This window comes from Mustela nivalis (assembly GCF_964662115.1).
Source record: "Mustela nivalis genome assembly, chromosome: 8".
Lineage (NCBI taxonomy): Eukaryota > Metazoa > Chordata > Mammalia > Carnivora > Mustelidae > Mustela > Mustela nivalis.
The window spans coordinates 66,850,851-66,867,165 of NC_139027.1; the positions used below are offsets into that span (position 1 = coordinate 66,850,851).

At 35.9% G+C, this 16,315-nt stretch overlaps 1 protein-coding gene across 3 annotated transcripts in view; it reads right to left on the minus strand.

Annotated features, from left to right (window-relative positions):
* ACYP2 (acylphosphatase 2) overlaps positions 1–16,315 on the minus strand; it is a 185,017-nt gene that overhangs the window by 99,461 nt on the left and 69,241 nt on the right. The window lies entirely within an intron of this gene.

Genomic DNA, 16,315 nt, shown 5'->3' on the forward strand with positions numbered 1-16,315 from the left:
CTGGATAGGAGGTACTGCATTAGAAATTAATTCTAATGAACAAATCTGTGAGTTATTCTTTTAAACATTCTCCCCAACTTATTTTCTCTTCCCCCATAACAAGAGTTCATTACTTTTGCTAAGCTGATCCCGTAACTCAAAAGCATAGCTTAAGTATGTTATTTCCTCACTTGCAAAAGAGGCATCCAGTGCCTCTGTATCATACTAAGACAGTACTCAAGTCCTACCTCTCACACTCAAGATTTCCTGGTCAACTCCATTTTTCTGAGAGCTCTTGTACTTCAAATGTTTAGGAGCACTTACTACCTGGTCGTACCTATGAAATTTTCCCTGCAAAAAATTTTGGAACTTGACAAATTATTCTCAGATTTATCTAGAAAATGACCTGCTATTAGACTAGCCAAGAAACTTTAAGAGGTTTTGCTCAAACACAGCAAATGAATATTACAAACAAAAATTTAAAAATTGTCCCTGTAATTGTCTTGATTTGAACTTTTCACATGTATCTTATCCCCTTGCAGATCCTAATGGCTTTAAGTGTACATTCCGTATCCAAAGTACATACTCCAGGTTGCCCATCTAAGATTCATTCTCCTTTTCTTCCTTATGAATAGAATCCAAGTTTTGCTAGGTAACAATGTACGCAGTTAAAAACATGCACATTACAAAATTCCTGGCAGATGGAAATGCCCATGTGACCACAGTTTAAACTAAAGAAATAAGAGAAGTCTATTTTTAGAGACCTCTAGAAAAGCTACTGTTCTCCTGATAGAAAGGGACAAAAACAAATATGATGCTTGGAGGTGGAAGACTCTCACATGATTATAAGGACAAAATGTGACATGTTTTAGATGTCCTTAAATGTTAAGGACAAAAAAACCCTGGCACATTCATGACATTATGGCATCACTGTACCAGCCCTAGACTGTATGTCTCCAGACTTATTATTTGAGAAAAATAACTCATGTGTCATTAGGCTAGTCTAGTCAGATATCCATTACACACAGCAAAATGACAGTCCTAAGTGATAGGTCTTGAAACTTTTTATGAATATTTTAAATAATTACCAAACAGTTATTCAATACTTAGCCTTGTGCTAATACACAGAAAATACAAAAATACATATGATCTCTACTCTCCCAAAGTTATCATTTGAAGAAAGACTTACAAAACACTGATGATCAATATAGATATGATATGAGGCATTTAATACTTACTGAGCACATGTATATAAACACATACACATACACACACACACACATACACACAGCAGAGGACAGAAAAATAAATCAGTCAAGGATTATTTCCTCAAAAAGACTACAATAGATATTATAAATACTGCAATAGATAAACATATCTTTTGTAAAACCTATCAATAGGTACAGATGTGTATCTGATAGGCATTCATGAATAGTTTGAAGAAAATGTGTAGGACTAACTACTACAAAAATGAAATTAAATCCTAGTTTCAAGGAAGACAAAGCTACTTTTAATCAATGACATCAAAAAAGGGTTCTTTCATACAGAAGATACATTCATGAAGGACCTTCAAGAATGGGTAAGAAGTACGTATGTGGAAAGAGGGGAGGGGTGGAGGAGTGTCTGGGTATTTGGAGACTAGACAGAAGGGAGAAAAAGGACACAGTTTTGGGGTGGATAATGGTAGAAATGCAGAAATAAGGAACACATACATGTTTGGGTAGATAAACAGAAGGTTGAGTTTAGGAGTCTTAGTAACAAAATAAATAAATGAAAAACAAGCTTTCCTTCAACCCTCATCCAGTTATTCTACTCGACTCTCACATTACGTTATAGGCATCTCACTTTTACCCCATCTCCTTTCCTCCTAGCTGGCTTTGCTATCTTTAAGAGGCATCTAAAATAAATACTCAATATAATTAACAGTGAAAACCTAGAGCTGTTCAATACAATAGCCTCTAAACTGCTGGCTGTTGAAATTTAAATTATTTGAAATCAAGTAAAATTAAAACTCAACTTTCAAATTTCACTTTTCTCACTAGTGACATTTCAAGTTCTCACATGGCCATATGTATGGGACATTGGGAAAATAATCGCATAGTTACAGAAATTCTACTTAATAAAACTAATAACCTAGTCTTTCTCTTTCAAGTCAGGAATAAAGAAGGAAGCCCAGTTATTGAAATTTTGAATACTTTCCTACAATAAGTTTGAGTCTAACACAATGGATCAGGAAAGGGAAATGAGATCTAATGGAATGAAATGATTGTCTCTACAAAAAACCCAGAAAAAATAAGATAAAAATCTGTTAGAAGAAACAAAAGTTAAAAAAATTCTATATAAAATAAATATAATCAAATTCACATGTATTTTTACTAGCAATAATCAAAAAGAGAAAAGGGTCCTATTTATAATATCAACAAAGAATAAAGTGTTTTTTAATAAACTTAATAAGAATATTAACTATATGAATAAGCTAAAAAAGGTCATTTGGAAGTAAAATAGATAAAATGAATAAATATGGATATGTTTTATATTAGGTTTTTTCCATATTTATTGAGAAATAATTGACATATAATATTGTGTATGCTTAAGGTATACAATGTAATATGACATATGTATATTGTGACATTACTGCAATAAGGTTAATTAATACATCCATTACCTCACATAGTTACTTTCTGTGTGCTAAAAACATTTAAGATCTACTCTCTACTACAGTACTATTAACTATAGCCACCAGAGTTTATATTTAATGGGAAAATATCATAATTATGTTAATCTCCCAAAAGTAATCTTTATATTTAACATAATTCAATAAAAATATTCAAGTTACAAAAAAATTTGGAACTTGACAAATTATTCTCAAATTTATCTAGAAAATGACCAGCTATTAGACTAGCCAAGAAATTTTACGAGGCTTTGCTCAAACATAGCAAATGAATATTACAAATAAAAATTAAAACAATAAACCCGATCTTACACAGGAAGAGAATACATCAATGAAATGAAATTTAAATGTCTAAGAACAGATCTAATTATTTATATCAATCATTGTTTATGACCAAACTGGCATCTTAAATTAGTGGAGGAATAAATTACTTAGCAAAGGGTTTTAGAATAAAAATAAAGTTAGCTTTCTGTCTCATATGAGACAAATTCTATATTGGCTCAAGCTTTTACTATTTAATTAGAAACCAACCAACCAAAGTACTAGAAAAAAAACAGACCTGAATAATTTTTTTTTAATTTGTATTGAGAAGGATATCCTAGGAATGATCCCTAAAACAGACACAGTAACAAGATTGAGAGATTGGACTCATAAAAATGTAAAACTTATGTACAGTACAAACCCCATCATAAAGAATTGTAAGATAATTTTTTAATCTTAATGAGCTTTTGAAATAATGTATTTTTTTAATATATCCATACAATGGAATGTCACACAGCTTTTATTAATAATGGGAATATGTATTCACTAACATGGAAAGATACACAAAAAAGACACATTAGTATGTATGGTGTGCTTCCATCTAGTCATAAATTTATATAATTTATTGTGCAATTTTAGTCTGGAAGAATCTATACCAAAATCTTAATATCTGCTATCTCTAGATGGCATTACAATGGGTATTTTTTTAAAGATTTTATTTATTTATTTGACAGACAAAGATAACAAGTAGGCAGAGAGGCAGGAGGGGTGGGGTAGGGGGGAAGCGGGCTCCCTGCTGAGCAGAGAGCCCCATGCGGGGCTCCATCCCAGAACCCTGGGATTATGACCTGAGCCGAAGGCAGAGGCTTTAACCCACTGAGCCACCCAGGTGCCCCCACAATGGGTATTTTTAAATTTTAACCTATATCTTCTATTTTTTCTACAACTAAATATATGTTACCTAGGTAAAAAAATAAGTAATTTTAAGTTCTTGTGGTGAAAATAGCCAAGACATTAAGGAAAAAAAATGAAAAAGAAAAAGCTTGGAGGAGGGGCAAGATAGAAGGGAGTGGGGGGACTCCATTTTAACCAGTCCCCTGAATATAGGTGGATATCTACTAAACCAGTCTGAACACCCATGAAATTAGCCTGAGTTGTAAGTTTATAGGTCTGGATCTCTACAGAGGCAGAGGATCTTCAGTCTCGAGGTACAAGGGACAGTTGTGATGGCACGGATATTGGAGGATAAAAAGAAGGTGGGGGGGGGGTCCATCAGAAGCTACCCACTGGAAAGAAAATAACACCCCAGTCCAAAATGTCCTGCACATAGGGATCAGTGATAGCTTACAGAGCAGTGGTGGTGGGACAGGAAGTACCTGATAACAGCGCTCAAACAGAACCCAGGAGCTTAAGGAACAAATGCTGGGACCCCATGGCTGCTTGTGCAGAACTGTGCCTTCAGACCTGGGGGGCTGGCCTTGGGTGCCACTGCCTACACTCACTGCCAGCACCCACCACCCGAACCTTCCCAGACACGGATTGCTGGAGGTTTTGGAGACATGGGGGCAGAAACAAGCAGGGGCCTGGGTCAACCATTGAGAGGATCGCTGGGGGCATGTACTGCCTGTGGGGGGCTGCAGTTTTCACTGGCACTTACAGGGGGCGACTGTGTTCTAGAGGGTTCAGAGAGGAGCAGACTGTGGCTTCTCTCCTCTGGGGCAGAGGTGTGGGTGCAGATATTTTCCTTTGCCCTGAGAAATGTAGCCAGAGAACAAAAGCTCAAAAACCAGTTACCACAGAACCCAGCCCCTTGATGAGGGCAGGTTAATTCCGCCAAAAGCAGGGGTGCCTGAAAAATAACCCAGCAGGCCCCTACCCCAGAAGACAAGCTAGAAGAACAAGAGGACAACAACCTCAGAGTCCCCATAAAGCTTTAAAACCCCAACACCAGGGGAAAATAGTATACTGAATACCTGGTGTTGCCTCACGGCCTGTGTAATTCTTAGATTCAACTTTTTTATTCTTTCTCATGTTTTTTCTGTTTACCTACTTAGCATTTAAACTAGATGCTTAATACAACATATTCCCTAGTAACTTTTTAACTTTTGTTTTACACATACACTTTTTTTTTCTTTTTTATATACATATATATAAACTTCAATGTAGTCCTTTTTTCCCTATTCAATACTAATATATATAATATTTATATTAAATATATATTAAACATATATATAATATATCTTTACATTTTTAAATAAATATAAAATATATATTTAATAAAATATGTGTTTAATAAAAATATATTTAATAAAAATGTAAATTTTCTAAATTTTAATAAAAATTTATAAATTTTATGACTTTATAAATTTATTAAATATATATTTTAATATAAATTTATAAATAAAAATAATTTATATAAAATAAAATTATAAATTTAATAAATATATATAGGTATAGCGCATATATATATACATATATTTATTTATTTATTTATTTATTTAGTAGCGGGAACTTCCCTAATCTAGGGAATGAAACAGGCATTCATGCCCTAGAGGCAGCAAGGACCCCTCCCAAGATCAGTGAGAACAGACAAACAGCCTGGCATGTAATAGCAAAACTCACAAATCTTAGAACCAAGGAAACTATCTCAAAGGCAGTTAGGGGGAAGAAGTCCTTCTATACAGAGGGAGGAACATCGGAACAATGTCAGACCTGCCCACAGAGGCCTGGCAAGCCAGAAAGGGCTGGCAAGACATATTCAGGGCAATAAATGAGAACATGCAGCCAAGAATACTTTATCCAGCAAGGCTGTCATTCAGAATGGATATGGAGATAAAAAGCTTCTAGGACCGGCAAAAACTGAAAGAATATGTGAACCACTAAGCTGGCCCTGCAAGAAATATTAAAGGGGGGATCCTATAAAAGGAGAAAGACCCTAATAGTAACACAGAACAGAAATATACAGAGACAATCTATAGAAACAAGGACATCGCAGGCAACAAGATGACAATGAAGTCTTATCTTTCAATAATCACTCTCAACATGAATGGCCTAAATGCTCCCATGAAATGGCACAGGGTTGTAAACTGGATAAAAAGACAGGACCCATCCATATGCTATCTATAAGAGACTCATTTTAAACCTGAAGATACATCCAGACTGAAAGTGGAGGGATGGAGAAATATCTTTCATGCCAACAGACTGCAAAAGAAAGCTGGGATAGCAAGTTCATGTCAGACAAATTAGATTTTAAACTGAAGACTGTAGTCAGAAATACAGAAGGATACTCTTCAAGGGTCTATCCAAGAATAGGATCTAACAATTGTAAATATCTATGCCCCCAACATGGGGGCAGCCAACTACATAAGCCAACTGTTAATCAAAATAAAGAGACACATTGATCAGAAAACATTAAAAGTAGGAGACCTCAACACTCTACTCTTAGCAATAGACAGATCATCTAAGCAGAAAATCAATAAAGAAACAAGAGCTGTGAATGACACACTGGACCAGACGGACCTCACAGATACACACAGAACATTCCACCCTAAAACAACAGAATACTCATTCTTCTCAAGTGCACATCCTGGGACACAAATCAGGGCTCAACGGATACCAAAAGATGAAGATTATTTCCTGCATATTCTCAGAACACAATGCTTTGAAACTGGAACTCAATCACAAGAAAAAGTTTGGAAGAAATTCAAACACTTGGAAGCTAAAGACCAGCTTGAGAATGTTTGGGTCAACCAGAAAATCAAAGAAAAACTTAAACAATTCATGGAAACCAGTGAGAACAACAACACATCAGTCCAAAATCTGTCAGATAATATATAGGCAGTCCTAAAGGGGAAATATATAACCATTCAAGCCTTACTCAAAACAGAAAATTCCTGAATTCACCATCTAACTTTACACCTTAAAGAACTGGAGAAAAATCAACAAATGAAGCCTAAGCCAGGCACAAGAAGAGAAATATTAAGATTAGAGCAGAGATCAATGAATTAGAAACCAGAAATAGAGCAGATGAACAAAACCAGAAGCTGGTTCTTTGCAAGAATTAGTAAGATCAATAAACTACTGGCCAGACTTACCCAAAAGAAAACAGAAAAGACCCAAATTAATAAAATTATGAATGAAAGAGGAGAGATCACAACTAACACCAAGGAAATAAAGACAATTATCGGAAATTATTATCAACAACTATATACCAATACATTAAGCAACTTGGAAGAAATGGATGCATTCCTAGATACCTATAAACTACCAAGACTGAAACAGGAAGAAACTGACAATCTGAATAGACCAATAACCATTAACAAGATTGAAGCAGTAATCAAAAACTTCCCAAAATACAAGAGTCCAGGACCTGATGGATTCCCTGAGGAATTCTAGCAAATATTCAAAGAAAAAATAATACGTATTCTCCTGAAGCAGTTTCAAAAAAATAGATATAGAAGGAAAACTTCCAGACTCATTCTGAGGCCAGCATTACCCTGATCCCAAAGTCAGGCAAAGACTCCAACAAAAACGAGAATTTCAGACCAATATCCCTAATGAATATGAACGCCAAAATTCACAGCAAGATCCTAGCTAATAGGATCCAACAGTACATTAAAAGGATTATACATCATGACCACGTGAGATTTATTGCTGGGATGGAAAGGGGGTTCAACATCCACAAATCAATCACTGTGAAAGAACACATTAATAAAAGGAGAGAGAAGAACCACATGGTCCTCTCAATTGATGCAGAAAAAGCATTTGACAATATATAGCATCCTTTCTTAATTAAAACTTTTCAGAATGTAGGGATAGAGAGAACTTCCTCAATTTCATCAAAATCATCTATGAAAAGCCCACAGTGAATATCATTCTCAATGGGGAAAAGCTGAAGGCCTTTCCCTTAAGACCAGGAACATGACAAGGATGCCCACTCTCACCACTTTTGTTCAACATAGTACTAGAAGTCTATGTACTAGAAGGAATAGCAATCAAACAAACAAAAAAAAGAAATAAAAGGTATTCAAATTGGCAAAGAAGTCAAACTCTCTTCTCAGATGACATGATAATTTATATGGGAAAATTACTATCCCAAATTACTAGAACTCAGCACTTCAGTAATGTGGCAGGATACCTAATGAGTACACAGAAATCAGTTGCTTTTCTATACACTAAAAATGTAGCTATAGAAAGAGAAATTAGGGAATCTATTCCATTTACAGTAGCACCAAAAACCATAAGCTACCATGGAATAAACCTAACCGAAGAGGTAAAGGATCTACACTCTAGGAACTACAGAACACTCAGGAAAGACACTAAAGACACGAAAAGGTGGAAGAACATTCCATGCTGATGGATCAGAAGAATAAAGAGTATTAAAATGTCTACGCTTTTCAGAGCAATCTATACTTTCAACACTATCCCTATCAAAATACCAATGGCATTTTTCACAGAGCTGAAACTAACAATCCTAAAATTTGTATGAAACCAGAAAAGACCCTGAATTGCAAAGGAAATGCTAAAAAAGAAAAACAAACTTGGGGGCATCATGTTGCCTCATCAAGCTATATTACAAAGCTGTGATCACCATGACAGCATGGTACTGGCACAACAAAAGGCACATAGATGAATGGAACAGGATAAAGAGCCCAGATGTGGACCCTGAACTCTACTGTCAACTAATCTTTGACAAAACAGGAAAAAATATCCAATGGAAAAAAAAGATAGTCTCTTTAATAAATGGTGCTGGGAAAATTGGACAGCTACACAGAATAGTGAAACTCGACCATTCTCTTACACCATACACAAAGATAAACTCTAAATGGATGATAGACAATAAAAGACAGGAATCCATCAAAATCCAGATAAGAACATAAGCAGTAACCTCTTCGACCTTGGCCACAGCAACTTCTTTCAAGATATGTCTCCAAAGGCAAGGGAAACAAAAGCAAAAATGATCTTTTGGGACTTCATCAATATAAAAAGCTTCTGCACAGCAAAGGAAACAGTCAACAAAACAAAGAGGCAACCCACAGAATGGGAGAAGATATTTGCAAATGACACTACAGACAGAAGGCCAACATCCAAGATCTATAAAGAACTTCTCAAATTCAATACCCAAAAAACAAATAATCAAGTCAAGAAATGGGCAGAAGACATGAACAGACACTTCTCTAATGAAGACATACAAATGGCCAACACACATATGAAAAAAGGCTCATCATCATTAGGCATCAGCAAAATTCAAACCAAAACCACATTGAGATACCACCTAACACCAGTCAGAATGGCAAAAATTGACAAGGCAAGAAATAACAAATGTTAGAGAGGTTATGGAGAAAGAACTCTCTTATACCATTGTGGGAATGCAAGTTGGTGCAGCCACTCTGGAAAACAGTGTGGACGTTCCTCAGAAAGTTAAAAATATGGCTATGCTATGACCCAGCAATTGCACTACAGGGTATCTACCCCAAAGATAGAGATATAGTGAAAAGAAGGGCCATGGCCACCCCAGTGTTCATAGCAGCAATATCCACAATAGCCAAAGGGTAGAGAGAGCACAGATGCCCTTCAACAGATGAATGGAAAAAGATATAGTCCAAATATACAATAGACTATTATTGAGCCATCAGAAAGGATGAATACCCAACTTTTACAACATGGACGGAATTGGAGGAGATTATACTGAGTGAAATAAGTAGAGAAAGTCAATTATCATATGGTTTCACTTATTTGTGGAACATAAGGAATATCATGGGGAAATGAAGGGGGGAAATCAGAGGGGGAAACGAACCATGAGAGACTATGGACTCTGGGGAACAAATGAGGGTTTTAGACAGGAGAGCAGTGGGGGGATGAGTTAGCCTGGTGATGGGTATTAAAGAGGGCACATACTGCTTAAAGAACTTCACATTAAAAAAAAAAAAATACACACACAATTAAAATGTGGTTATTTCTAGGAAGTAGGATTATAGTTGATTAATATTTTCTTCACCAAGACTTTTTGAATATTTTTATACAAGAATATATTTACTCTTTTGGTCAAAATAAAGTAAACTTGATTCATCAAGTACATCTGGCTACTGTGTAGCTAGTGATTACACGACAGCTTCATAAAAGGAAACTTGCTGACCCAATGGGCAAACTGACCAATGAGGAATGCACATGACCTACTCTGCTTCACACTTATTGCCTGGGTCACATCTAAGAAGCTATATGTACAAGGTCAGACATTAAGCCATTTTCTTTGTATTCTTTTAGTGTCTCACTAACCACTGATGCTGGGAACAGGGAAGCAAATGGTAAAGGCCGACAAGACAGACTACTACTAATATGATCATAACTGGGTTATCCCAGGCCCAGTAAGGCACAGAGATATACATTCTCACTCAATAGTGCAAGGAAAAGGAGATTACATCTGAAGATCCCAAGTGAGTTCAAACTAAAATTGAAAAGCAAAACAAAGTAGAAATTCAATGTGCAATTTGATGTATGATCTATGACAACCATTTCCTGTAATGTGAAAGGCAATCCATCCACTTGGTTATCCAAAGACCATGTTCCTCCTAAATACATTAACTAAAAGAACTAGCAAATTTTCCACAAGATTCCTGAATATCCAAAAGTAAAGGTTCACTCAATACAAAAATCAGTAAGACAAAGTCTCCAGCTTCAAATGTTAAACCACCTAAAACATACCTCTCTGGTGTGTCTGGGTGGCTTAGAGGGTTAAGCCTCTGCCTTCAGCTCAGGTCATGATCTCGGAGTCCTGGGATCGAGCCCCATATAGGGCTCTCTGCTTCCCCCCTCTCTCTGCCTGCCTCTCTGCCTACTTGTGATCACTCTCTCTGTCAAATAAATAAATAAAATCCTTATAAATAAATAAATAAAACAAAACATACCTCTCTTGAGAAACTAACATGGCCCCACCATCACTTCTACTACCACACAAAATTCATCCATCCATTCATTTTTCATTCATTTCTTCTTTCTTCACCTACAATGAATACCTACCTGCCAAACACTATAGCAGGCAGTGCATGGAGCTTACAATCAGCCCCTTACCGAATGTAAACATATTACGCCCCTGATTGAAACTGTGCCAGACCTAAGTTAGCGGAAAATAAATTCAAAAAATCAAGCAAGCAAGCAGAGATCCTGGCATCATGAAGAATACAGCTTTGCTCTGCTTGAATTTTCAAGCACTGATCATGTCCTACCCTTTTGGTACATTAAAGGTGAAAATAATGAGTCCTGAAGTTGTACAAGAAAGAAGCCACTGTAATGCAAACCATAGAGAAATGGCAGGAGCCAGACATCTGACACGCAGAAAGGGTAAGGAAAATAACTGGTGAGGCTAGAGTTCAATTCTCAAAGTAAAATAAAATTACATATTTAAACATAAAACCAACAACAGTGTCCAGAGTCAGGACTGGATATAGAATACACAAAAGGGGAGTTGAGGCACCTGGGGAGTTCAGTCAGTTAAGGGATGGACTCTTGGTTTCCACTCAGGTAAGATCTCAGGTTGTTAGATTAAGCCCCTCATCAGGCTTAGCTCCAAGTCTGCTTGAGATTCTCTCTCTCCCCATCCATTCCCCACTGCCCCTCCCCCTACTTGCACACATGCATGCTTGCTCTCTCTCACAAATAAAATCTTTTAACAAGAAGAAAAAGAAGGCAACCATGAAGATAATGACAATGACGACAAAGACACAGATGAAGATGGCCCCAAAGCTGAGCTTCATGGTCAGTCTTTCAGCCATGCTAAGTAATTTAGGATGTTCACTGCCTCAAAAGAGCAAAGGCTAACAGCAGTTAGTGTGGTATCTTAAAACCTAGGACATATCCAAGTTCTTTATAACAACATATTTCATAAATAAATATAATACATATTTCATTCTAGGTCCTAGATAACAGATTTAAATATCAAAGTGCTATGCTTTAATAGTGGATTATAGAATTGAACACCTATTCACAAATCTATCCACAAATAGTGGATCTAGAATTGAGAACATATTCACAAACCTATTCACAAATCTATTTAAAGACAGAAATTTGTATTTGGAGCTCAGAGTCTTTTTTTAGTATCAGTAAACTGTTGAGTACTCTGTGGCAGTATTTCTCAAAATAAAATCCAAGAATACTGTATTAAAGGTCTTCAAGTTCTGGATGATGATTTATAAAAATAAGTGTTTTAATTTTTATAATTTTTTACAAAGAATATAAAGACAATCTGCATCTTTTGGACAATCTCCATGCAACTGCATATTGCCACAAGATTTTTATGCAGTAGGTTGTAAGTATAAGTGGGTTTATGTCATTTGTCATCAGGCAAAGCTGGGCACCTGAAAGGTGTTGGGGTCCAAATAAACTGAGTGGTGGGAGAGCCCAGTATCACCTTCGCGCCAACCTATATCCATTTATTGGGAGTATGGTGATAAGAAATAAATTTTCTATTACTAACCCTTGCAACAATTACATCAGATACCTATTTAATGAAGACATCAGTTAGGCTAACTTTATCAAGTGATGAGGTTTTACAGAGTCACCCAGGACTGTAGCTTTAATGTGCTGTACCAAGACTACTCACTGGCAGTTTCACTAAAGATAAAGCTTAATTAGCCTAACTTCCAATTATAGACTTCAAGGTACTAACATTCTTTGAATAACATACTTAAGTAAACAGGCATTTATTGAGTCTTATCAGGATCCAAATACAGAAACGGATGAACCACACAACTAGACCCGAGGTGACATCTTTCTGCTGTGAGCCCCCAAATCAACAGCTATTTTAGCAAAGTAGCATCACCCATCCCATTAAATCCATGTGGCTAAGCCTTCAATTGTAATGTTCATTTGAACTCTACTGCTTTCATAGTCCTATTTACATGTAGTATGAAAATTTGTTTTGGTTTTATATAGTCTTAGAGTTACAAGCACAAGATACTATATTGTAGTTTTAAGTTTGTGTATATTAAGTAACATAATGAAGAATTTAAGTAAAATAAGTGTTTTGAGTAATATAATCATTTAGGTCAACACAGGAGTTTACAGGTATTTTACTTTTTCAACAAAGTGGGACAAATCCTTCAACTTGAGGAATTCTGTTTTATGGCACATTAGTTTTATCTAGGATTTAAGAGAAAAGGAAGCATATTACCATGGTTCTCTGTTGGCAGCTTAAATTTTATTTCTTCATTTCAAAGTAAGTTGCTCCTTGTCCTTGCTTCTGCTTTATTCCCCAACTTCAAAGCTCAATGTAGTAGGCCATCTAGAGATGACCAGAAATGGTAGGACACAATCAGGAAAAGGAACCCCTTCTGTAACAGGGACAGGGCAGCATCACGGCCTGTCACAACTGGGAGGCTTAATAATTGTTTGCCAAATGAAGGAATGAACCAGTCCAGGTTATTTTCTCAACTCCTTTTACTCCAGTCTAGTTCCAAGAAAATGGGTCAGAACAATGTCTTAATACAGTTAGTTATTTTAAGAAATACTCTACAAGAAGTGTATTTGATGTTGACTGACCAAACAGTCACAATCGATTAGTAAGTATCAATATTCTCCCAGACTAACCTCTGTAGGAGGCTCTCCAAATGATCATCAACAATCCTAAGATCACATGAACTGTATATTCAAATTTTCCAAAGAAAATAAACATGAGCAATTTTATCTCCTTTCCATAACAATCATTAACTATGAAGTAATGAATATATCAACCCAGAACAAGAAGCCAAAAGCTAATAGGAAATTAAAAGGCAGTATTCAAAATGTTCTAAAATATATTTTTAATTTAGTCATTCACAAAAATGAAAAGTCTCCATACCTCCCCCAAATATATTTTAAGAAAACAGATTTAAAAAAAAAAAAAAAACCTTTCTGGGTGGTACTAACCTAGAAGCCAGCAAACATTCTTAGCTTCATTCTTAAGAACTGATGAAACACATCTGCAAAAATAAACAGCTTGAAAAAGCTGAGTTTGCCAAAAAAAAAAAAAAAAAAGTGTTTTTGTCATTTCCTCCATACTTTTCTTTCATAAAGGAGAAATCAAAGGAAAAGCTAATAAACTTTATATTAGGAATTGCTTCGGTGAACATATATGCCCTCCACACATACACACGCAATCACACAATAAAGTGTGAACACAATCTGATAAATGACTAATCCTATAAAAGGTGATTTATGACCCAGAATATTGCTCAGTACTCTAGGCAAGTAACAGTTTTTCTCCTTAATTTTTTCTATGACCACGACCTATGCTAAACCCTGAAAAAAAAAAAAAAAAAATCTTCCTTTTCTTCCAAAGTCTAAACCTCCACTCTCAGCAGGTTGTCTAATGAGTTAAGTCAATCACTAAGCCACTATTTTAGTTTTGCTTCTGCAGCAAAGAGGCTTTGGAGCTAAGAAAATCATTTCTGTTGTGTCCCACTATTCTGTAAAAAAATTAATTTCCTGCCCAACCCTAAGGGTCACATGATACCAAGTTAATGGAAAACCATGTAGAGATCAAGCTCCAGCAATTGAAAAGACACACACACTCACTCAACTTCCATTCACCATTCTAGATTTAAAGAATAAACTGCAATCATCTTAGGGAAAAAATACAGTTGAAGACTGTCACCTAAGTTGAAAATAATAATATACTGTCCTTAATCTTAGATTTCTTAACAGCAGGATCAGAACTGAAGGGGCAAAAGGAGGGAAGGGAGGAGGGAAAGGGAAGAGAAGAAGAGGGAGAAGCACTTTAGGACTGCAGGGGAAAAGATAAATACACATTTTTTTTTTTTTAACTTGGAGACAAAAATAAAAATTAGAGGGTGGAGTGCAACCTCCAACTGGATCATGTGAGGTCAAAGGAAAAGCAAGCTCCACATCTCCTTGAGCTGGAAGAGCTGGAAGCAGATACAAACCACATGAGGAATATAACCCAGAAGATATATTTTATGGATCTGTGTGAGGTCCTGGAACATTCTGTATTGTAACAATTTTGGGATTTCAGAAATTCCACAGGATAGCCAGTTGATTAGCCTTCTCTCTTTAATCTACCTTTTGGCCAGTATTCTAATTATGTGCTCAAGATTGCCCAATATTGAATTCACACAAAGAATTTGAAGGCTAAGTTTCAAAGAACATACTGGAACTATACTATTATAGGAGATTGACCCCTCCCTCCAAAAAGGGGAAAAATCCAAACTTATTAATAAAAAGTATGGCTTATGATTTATGTTTCATGTTTCCCACTCAACTTTGGAGTACTAAGTAAGGTACAAATCGATATCTTTATTACTGTAGAGCTGTGCCAAATATTGAATCCAAGCTACCAAAAAACCTAGCTACCATTATATTTAATTTAGGTTCATAAATGTATGCAAGATGCCAGTGATGATTAATTTTATGTGTCAGCTTGGTTAGACTCCATAGTGTTCGGTTGTTTGGTCAAATATTAGTCTAGATGTTGCTGTACAGGTATTTTAAAGATGCAATTAATACGGGGTGCCTGGGTAGCTCAGTGGGTTAAGCCTCAGCCTTCAGCTCAGGTCATAATCTTAGGGTCCTGGGATTGAGCCCCCGCATCAGGCTCTCTGCTCAGCAGGGAGCCTGCTTCCTCCTCTCTCTCTGCCTGCCTCTCTGCCTACTTGTGATCTCTTTGTCAAATAAATAAATAAAATCTTAAAAAAAAAAAAAGATGCAATTAACACTTATAATCAGTAGACTTTAAGTAAAGCAGAGTATTCTCCATAATGTAGGTGGGTACCATCCAATCAGTTAAAGACCTTCAGAGTAAAAACTAAGGTTTCCAAGAGGATGGAATTCTGTCTCCAGACTGCAACTTGGAAATTCTGCCTGGGTTTCCAGTTTTCAGACTAAGGACTGCAGTATCAATTCTAAACTGAATTTCTAGCCTAGCAGCATATTCTACAGATTTTGTACTTGTTAGCTCCCATGACAGTAAATCAATTTCTATATTTATATGTAGTGTGTGTGTGTGTGTGTGTGTGTGTGTGTGTGTGTAATAGTATCCTAGTATACCATATATATTTATATATATACTATTGGTTCTGCTTCCCTGGAACTCTGATTAATGCAATGCCCAAAATTCTAACCAAAAAAATGAGTATATCATTTATCCTAATAAAATTCCAATTTTATAAGTAGTGACAAACCTGTTATCATCACATTTTCATGGTTTTCAAATCACTCAAAGAACCTGTGTTAATATGAAGAGAGCCTACAAATATTCCCTCTATGGATTATAGATTTTATTCTACTTACTAAGAGTTTAAAACAGATTGCACCCCCTGCAGGGGAACATTTAGTTTGCATTTCTAAATTATATTTTGGAACAATTAACAGGAGGGAAAGATTACAAAGAATTTTTGATTAAACCAAAGTGAAAAG